Source organism: Alosa alosa, chromosome 24 (genome assembly GCF_017589495.1).
Source record: "Alosa alosa isolate M-15738 ecotype Scorff River chromosome 24, AALO_Geno_1.1, whole genome shotgun sequence".
NCBI lineage: Eukaryota > Metazoa > Chordata > Actinopteri > Clupeiformes > Clupeidae > Alosa > Alosa alosa.
Window position 1 is genome coordinate 26,759,427 of NC_063212.1, and position 7,500 is coordinate 26,766,926.

The 7,500-nt window shown below is 49.7% G+C and overlaps 1 protein-coding gene across 1 annotated transcript in view; it reads left to right on the forward strand.

Moving 5' to 3' along the window:
• Positions 1-7,500, forward strand: part of LOC125289333 (inactive ubiquitin carboxyl-terminal hydrolase 53) — a 91,844-nt gene that overhangs the window by 43,777 nt on the left and 40,567 nt on the right.

A 7,500-nucleotide genomic window follows, 5' to 3' on the forward strand; every position in this document is an offset into this window, starting at 1 on the left:
CAGATATCTTGATATCAGGCATAATTGTCATGTACTACGTAAAGCCATTTATGTCCACTAGTTAACTAGTGAGCCATTTCTGTGTGAACTAGTTAACTAGTGACAGCCAAAAATGCTCACTAGTTAACTAGTAAGGCCCAAATTCTCTCTAGTTAACTAGTTCATATGTTTCATATCTTACTAGTTAACTAGTAATGCTCAGTATGTTCACTAGTTAACTAGTGGACACTGAAATGTGCACCCAGTTAACTAGTTTAAAGACTTCTATATTTTAATAGTCTACTAGTAAGGTACAAAAATGTTTACTAGCTGACTACTGGAACGTCAAATTCCCACTTGTTAACTTGTTGAGCATTTATTCTGATATCTTGGATATCAGGCCAACATGTGAAGCATTTTTTGTCAACTAGTTAACTAGTGACCCATGTTTGTGCACACTATTTAAACTAGTGACAGCATAAATGCCCACTAGTTAATCTAGTAGAACACATATTAGCTTCACTAGTGAGAGACAGAAAATGTAGTTAACTAGTAAAGGCCAAAATGCATACCAGTCAGCTAGTTGAAGGCTTTGGGTCTCACTAGTTAACTAGTGACAGCCAAAAAATGCATACCAGTCAGCTTAGTTGAAGGCTTTTTTGTCTCACCTAGTTAAATTAGTGACAGCCAAAAAATGTGCACATGTTTACTAGTGAAGGTAAAACCCTAAAAAAGCTCACTAGTTAACTAGTTGGAGTAGGTCAATGTCACTAGTTAACTAGTGAACCATAAATGGCTTACTAGCTAGCTAGGTGATGGCAGCAGGCCTCACTAGTTACCGCTTCACTGCCACACACATGCAAATTAGTGAGATTTAAATTGTTCCACCAGTTAACTAGCTAGAGTACCTTTTAAGCCAGCATGTTAACTTGTGTGTAGCACATGCAAATGTTGTGGGTGGGATTTGTGAAATTCTGTACTGTGATGGTTGTCATGTTCCATTTGGACATAGGGAGCCAATAGAAAAGCCCTCGTTCCAGAATTTCTCCTCCTCCTAATTTGAATTCTCGCCACTAGTTGACTAGTGTGAATGTTTACTAGCATTGTTTTTATGACCTCACCAATTAACTAGTTTGGACAAATGATTCATCAACTAGTTAACTAGTACTTAATGCCATCATCTAGCTAGCTAGTAAGCCATTTATGGCTTACCAGTTAACCAGTGACATTGACCTACTGCAAACTAGTTAAACAGTATGTGTTTTGCCTTCACTAGTAAACATGCACATTGCTGTCACTACTAACGAAAAGAGCACCCAAAAAGCCTTCAACCATTGACTGGTATGCATTTTGGCCTTTACTAGTTAACTAGTAGATATTTCTGGCCTCACTAGTTAACCAGTGCTCAATGTGTTGACTAGTTAACCAGAGCCTTGGCTCCCCACTCAGTTAACCAGTGAGCCTGGTTCTGTCACCACATGCCGGCCCCCACTAGTTATCTGGCTACAGGCTACCACCACCAACTAGTTAACAAAAATGATGCGGCGGGCGTACACAGACACTATGCCTGATACTGATATCAGAACAAATGCTCGATCGGGTTATACAGTATGGAACGGCGTCCGCGGTGTGTGGTGTGTGTGTAGTGCTTGTACGAGTGTGTGACACGTGCGTCCGCTGCGGTGTGTGTGTGTGGAGTGCAGCATGAGTGTGTGAGCCAGAGGCCCCGTGGTGTGTGTGGGGTGGAGCCTGGTGTGAGCCAAGTCCAGGTGTGAGCCGAGTCCAGCATTTGAAGTAGTGTGTGTGTGTGTGTGTGTGTGTGTGTGTGTGGAGCGAGTCTGTGGTGTGTGTGTGTGTGTGTGTGAGCGAGTCTGCAGTGGAGCGGAGTCTGTGGTGTGTGTGTGTGTGTGTGTGTGTGCTGGAGCCCAGGTGGAGTCTGTGTGTGTGGTAGTGTGTGGAGAGTAGTGCCCGTGTGTGTGTGGAGCGTAGTGCAGCCAGGTGTGGGGTGTGTGGTGGTGCAGGGGAGCGAGGTGTGTGTGTGTGTGTGTGTGAGAGTAGTGTCTGTGGTGTGTGTGTGGAGCGAGTCTGTGTGTGTGTGTGGAGCGAGTGGCATGTGAGCAAAGAGTGTGTGTGGCGTGTGAGCCAGAGTGCATGTGTGGAGCCGTAGTGTGTGTGTGTGTGTGTGAGCCGAGTGTGTGTGTGTGTGGAGCGAGTGTGTGTGTGTGTTTTAGTGTGCACAGGTGTGTGTGTGTGGAGTGTAAAAGCCTGAGATGAGTGTGTGTGTGGAGCGTAGTGTCTGTGTGTGTGTGTGTGTGTGTGTGGAGAGTAGTGCCCGTGTGTGTGTGTGTGTGTGGAGCGGAGTGTGTGTGTGTGTGTGTGAGTTTAGTGCATGGAGTGTAGTGTAGGGAGCCGAGTGCCTGTGTGTGTGTGTGTGGAGCGAGTGTGGAGCGAGGTGTGTGTGATGCAGTGTGTGTGTGTGTGAGCCGTGCATGTGTGTGAGTGTCGTGAGTGCATGGTGTGCGTAGAGTGTAGTGCTTGTGCATGAGTGTGTGTGTGGAGCGTAGTGCCTGTGTGTGTGTGTGTGTGTGTGGAGCGTAGTGTGTGTGTGTGTGTGTGGAGTAGTGTGTGTGTGTGTGTGAGCCGTAGTGTGTGTGTGTGGAGCGTAGTGCCTGTGTGTGTGGTGTGTGTGTGGAGCAGTGTGTGTGTGTGTGTGGAGCGAGTGTGTGTGTGGAGTGTGGTGTGTGTGTGTGTGTGTGAGCGGAGTGTGTGTGTGTGTGTGTGGAGCGTAGTGCCCGTGTGTGTGTGTGTGTGTGGAGCGTAGTGCCCGTGGTGTGTGTGTGTGTGTGTGTGTGGCGTAGTGCCCGTGGTGTGTGTGTGTGTGTGTGTGGAGCGTAGTGCCCGTGTGTGTGTGTGTGTGTGTGGTGTGGAGCGTAGTGCCCGTGTGTGTGTGTGTGGGAGCGTAGTGCCCGTGTGTGTGTGTGTGTGAGCGTAAGTCTGTGTGTGTGTGTGTGTGTGTGTGTGTGTGTGGAGCGTAGTGCCCGTGTGTGTGTGTGTGTGGAGCGAAAAGCTAGGTGTGTGTAGTGTGTGTGTGTGTGGGAGGAGGAATGGTAGGATGTTTAGCAAGTCTAGTAGTGTGTGTGTGGAGAGTAGTGTCTGTGTGTGTGGAGCGTAGTGCATGTGTGTGTGTGGTGAGAGTAGTGCCCGTGTGTGTGTGTGTGGAGTGTAGTGTAGTGATCGTGCGTGTGTGTGTGTGTGTGTGGAGCGTAGTGCATGTGTGTGTGTGTGGAGCGTAGTGCATGTGTGTGTGTGGAGCATAGTGCATGTGTGTGTGTGTGAGCATAGTGCATGTGTGTGTGTGAGCCGTGCATGTGTGTGCAGGAGAGTAAAGTCTGCAGTGTGTGTGTAGTGGAGTGAGTGAGTGATCGCGCATGTGCGTGATGCAGTGCACGTGGTGGCCGAGTGCACAGTGTGGAGGGACAGTGCAGTGTGGCTGTCCGCGGGCAGTGTGTGTGTGTGTGAGCATAGCATGTGTGTGTGCATGTGAAAAGGCCAGGTGTGTGTGTGTGGAGAGTAGTGCATGTGTGTGTGTGTGTGGTAGTGTGTGACATGTCCGTGTGTGGAGCCGAGTCTGGTGTGTGTGGAGCGAGGTCCGTGGTGGTGTGGTGTGTGTGTGTGCACGGAGGCATGTGTGTGTGTGTGTGGAGCGTAGTGCATGTGTGTGTGGAGAGCAGCGCATACGTGTGTGTGTGTGTGTGTGTGAGCCGAGTGCATGTGTGTGGATGAGTAATGTGGTGTGTGAGCTGAGTGCATGGTGTGGCAGGTGGTGTGTGTGTGTGTGTGAGCCGAGGGCTTGTGCGTGTGTGTGTGTGTGTGTGTGTGTGGAGGCAGTCTGCAGGAGTAGGGCTGTGCCTGTGTGTGCAGTGTGTGTGTGTGTGTGAGTAGTGCCCGTGGTGTGTGTGGAGCCGTGAGGCATGTGTGTGGTGTGTGTGTGTGTGTGGAGAGTAGTGTCCAGGTGGCAGTGATCGCATGTGTGTGTGTGCAGGAGTCGTGAGTGCATGTGTGTGTGTGTGGAGTGTAGTGTAGTGATCGTGCATGTGTGTGTGTGTGTGTGTGTGTGTGTTGTGTGAGCCGAGTGCATGTGTGTGTGTGAGCACAGTGCATGGCACAGGTGTGTGAGTGCCTGCCGCAGGAGGCATGCGTGTGTGTGGAGCGAGTGTCGGTGTGGTGTGTGGAGGTGGCATGTGTGTGTGTGTGGAGCGTGAGTCTGCAGGTGTGTGTGAGTGTGGTGCATGTGTGGTGATATTAAACGTGGTGGTGTGTGTGTGTTTTGGTGTTGAGCGTAGGGCTTCAGCGCAGCGCAGGTGTAGTGTGTGTGTGAGCATAGTGCATGTGTGCGCCGGAGCGTGCGCTCATGCATGCCGCTTAACCTGATCGCAATGCGCACACAGTTTTACATACCGCCAGATTTGTTTTTGTGTAATAACACCGTGTGTGTGGAGCGAGCATTTGTGTGTGTGATGAGGCCCGTAAGCGCGCAGGTGTTTTGTGTGTATTTTAGGCTGGGACAACGCGTCAAGTAACCAATGACGCCGACGCAGGAACACGACGCGCGCGGACGCAAAATATGAGCGCCGGCCGATTGTTGCCACACATGTGCTGAAGCAACATGCAGAGTTTTAATCTCACACCAGTGTTTTCCATGTTGACTAATCTGTGGCTGGGCACCAAAATCAAAATGCTTTTGTCACGCCCGTGCACACCCAACATGGCAGAAGCGATGAATTCACGGAGATCGCTCACTCCTGTGTGGGAATGTTTTTGGATGGAAAAATAACAATTAGCCTAACGATGTCGTAATCCACAGAATATGTAGCAGCGAGTTCACATCTGATAACGCTACACCCTGGTGATGTGATGGTGACGTGATGGTGATGGTGAAGATGATGGTGAAGTGATGGTGAAGTGATGTGATGATGAAGTGATGATGGTGACGTGATGGTGAAGTGATGGTGAAGTGATGGTGAAGTGATGAAGTGATGGTGAAGTGATGGTGAAGTGATGGTGAAGTGATGTGATGATGAAGTGATGATGGTGACGTGATGGTGAAGTGATGGTGATGGTGAAGTGATGGTGATGGTGAAGTGATGGTGAAGTGATGGTGAAGTGATGGTGATGGTGAAGATGGTGACGTGATGAAGTGATGGTGAAGTGATGATGATGGTGAAGTGATGATGATGGTGAAGTGATGGAGCTGACGGTGACGGTGAAGGACGGTGAAGACGGTGACGGTGAAGCTGACGGCGTAGCTGACGGTGACCTGACGGTGAAGCGCGACGGCAGCTGACGGTGACCTGACGGTGAAGCCAAGATGGCGATGCAGACGGTAGAAGCCGCGACGGTGACGGCGTAGCTGACGGCAGCTGATGGCGACCTGACGGCGGCGCTGATGTTTAAGATGGCAGAGCGACGACGATGAAGCAGCTGACGATGATTGGCGGAAAGCGACGACGATGGTGAAGTGACGGTGAAGCTGACGGCGATGGTGAAGCTGACGGCGTAGCTGACGGTGATGGTGAATACGGTGGCCGATGGTGACCTGACGGGAGTGGTAGCTGACGGCGAAGCGACGGGAGGGTGGCTTGATGATGATGGCGAAGCTGACGGCGATGGTGATGGTGGCGAAGCGACGGTGACAAGTAGCTGATGAGGTAGCTTATGGTGACGACGGCGAGCGATGGCAGCTGACGAGGGAAGGCGATGGTGAAGTGATGGCAGCTGACGATGGCGGTTTGACGGTGAAGATTGCGAAGTGACGATGATGGCAGCGATGGTAGCGATGGTGACGTGACGGATGACGGTAGCTGACGATGGTGAAGTGATTAGTGATGCAGATGTGACGACGACGTGATTGGATATGATGCAGAGTGAGAGAAGTGATGGTGAAGCGATGGTGAAGCTGATGGTGAAGTGATGCGAAGTGATTACGGTGACTTTGATGGTGAAGTGCGCGATGGTGAAGTGGTGATGATAAGTAGGTTTTGATGAGTGGGAAGTGATGAGGTGATGGCGATGCGATGGTGAAGGATGGTGAAGCTGAAGATAGATGGGTGTAGCTGATAGCGATGGTGAAGTGATGGTGATGGTGAAGCGATGGTGAGCGATGGTGAAGTGATGATGATGAGGAAGTGATGGTGAAGCGATGAGGAAGTGACGGTGAAGGATGGTGATGATGATGCGAAGTGATTGTTATTGGTGATGTGATGGTGATGTGACGACGATGTGATGGTGGAAGGACGGTGATGGTGATGATGTAAGTGAAGCGATGGTGAAGCTAGATGGTGAAGTGATGATAGGAATACGATGGTGACGGATTAGCATGGGTGAAGCATTATATGGTGAAGCATGCAGGATAGGAAGTGATGGTGAAGTGATGTGATGATGAAGTGATGATGGTGACGTGATGGTGAAGTGATGGTGAAGTGATGGTGAAGTGATGATGGTGAAGTGATGGTGAAGTGGTGATGGTGAAGTGATGGTGAAGTTGATGGTGAAGTGATGGTGATGGTGAAGTGATGGTGGAAGCGGATGGTGAAGCTACGGATGATGAAGCGATGATGGTGACGCACGCGATGGTGAAGCTGGCAAGTGATGGTGAAGTGATGGTGAAGTTGACGATGGTGGAGCGACGGTGATGGTGATGTGATGAGATGACGATGATGTGACGGTGAAGCATTGGTGATGTAGGATGATGCAGTGGTGGTTTAGATGGTGGCGCGATGGCGAAGTGACGGTGGCGACCGTGACGGAAGTGAGGAGGAAGCTGATGGGTGAAGCGATGATGGTGAAGCTGATGGTGATGGAGGAGTTGTGATGACGATGCGATGGTGATGATGGTGTGCTGATGATGGTGATGATGATGGTGTTGATGAGTAGATACGATGATGGTGATGTGTTGATGGTGATGTGATGGTGATGTGATGGTGATGTGATGATGGTGATGATGATGGTGAAGTGATGGTGATGGTGAAGTGATGGTGATGTGATGGTGAAGTGATGATGGTGAAGTGATGGTGATGGTGAAGTGATGGTGATGTGATGGTTGAAGTGATGGTGATGTGATGGTGAAGTGATGGTGATGGTGATGTGATGTGATGGTGATGTGATGGTGAAGTGATGATGGGGTGAAGTGATGATGGTGAAGTGATGGTGATGTGATGGTGAAGTGATGGTGATGGTGATGGTGAATTAGGTTTTTGCCTCCCTCCTCTATGGCTATGTCCGTTGCTTTTGTCACTTCTCTGATAGGCATAATGGTTCATGGAATCGCGGGCCGATAGAAAAAAAGAAAGCAAACTTTTCCCTAATCAGGAAATACTTGCTAATTTGAAGATCATCAAACATAGAGGCATTCAATAAAGTGGTAGTGGTATGGGCGTTCATTCAGTGTGTTATTATTGAGAAGTAGTGAAACCACTCAAGTTGCACAGATATCGTTGGTAGACTGAGCTTTTGTTCAATATA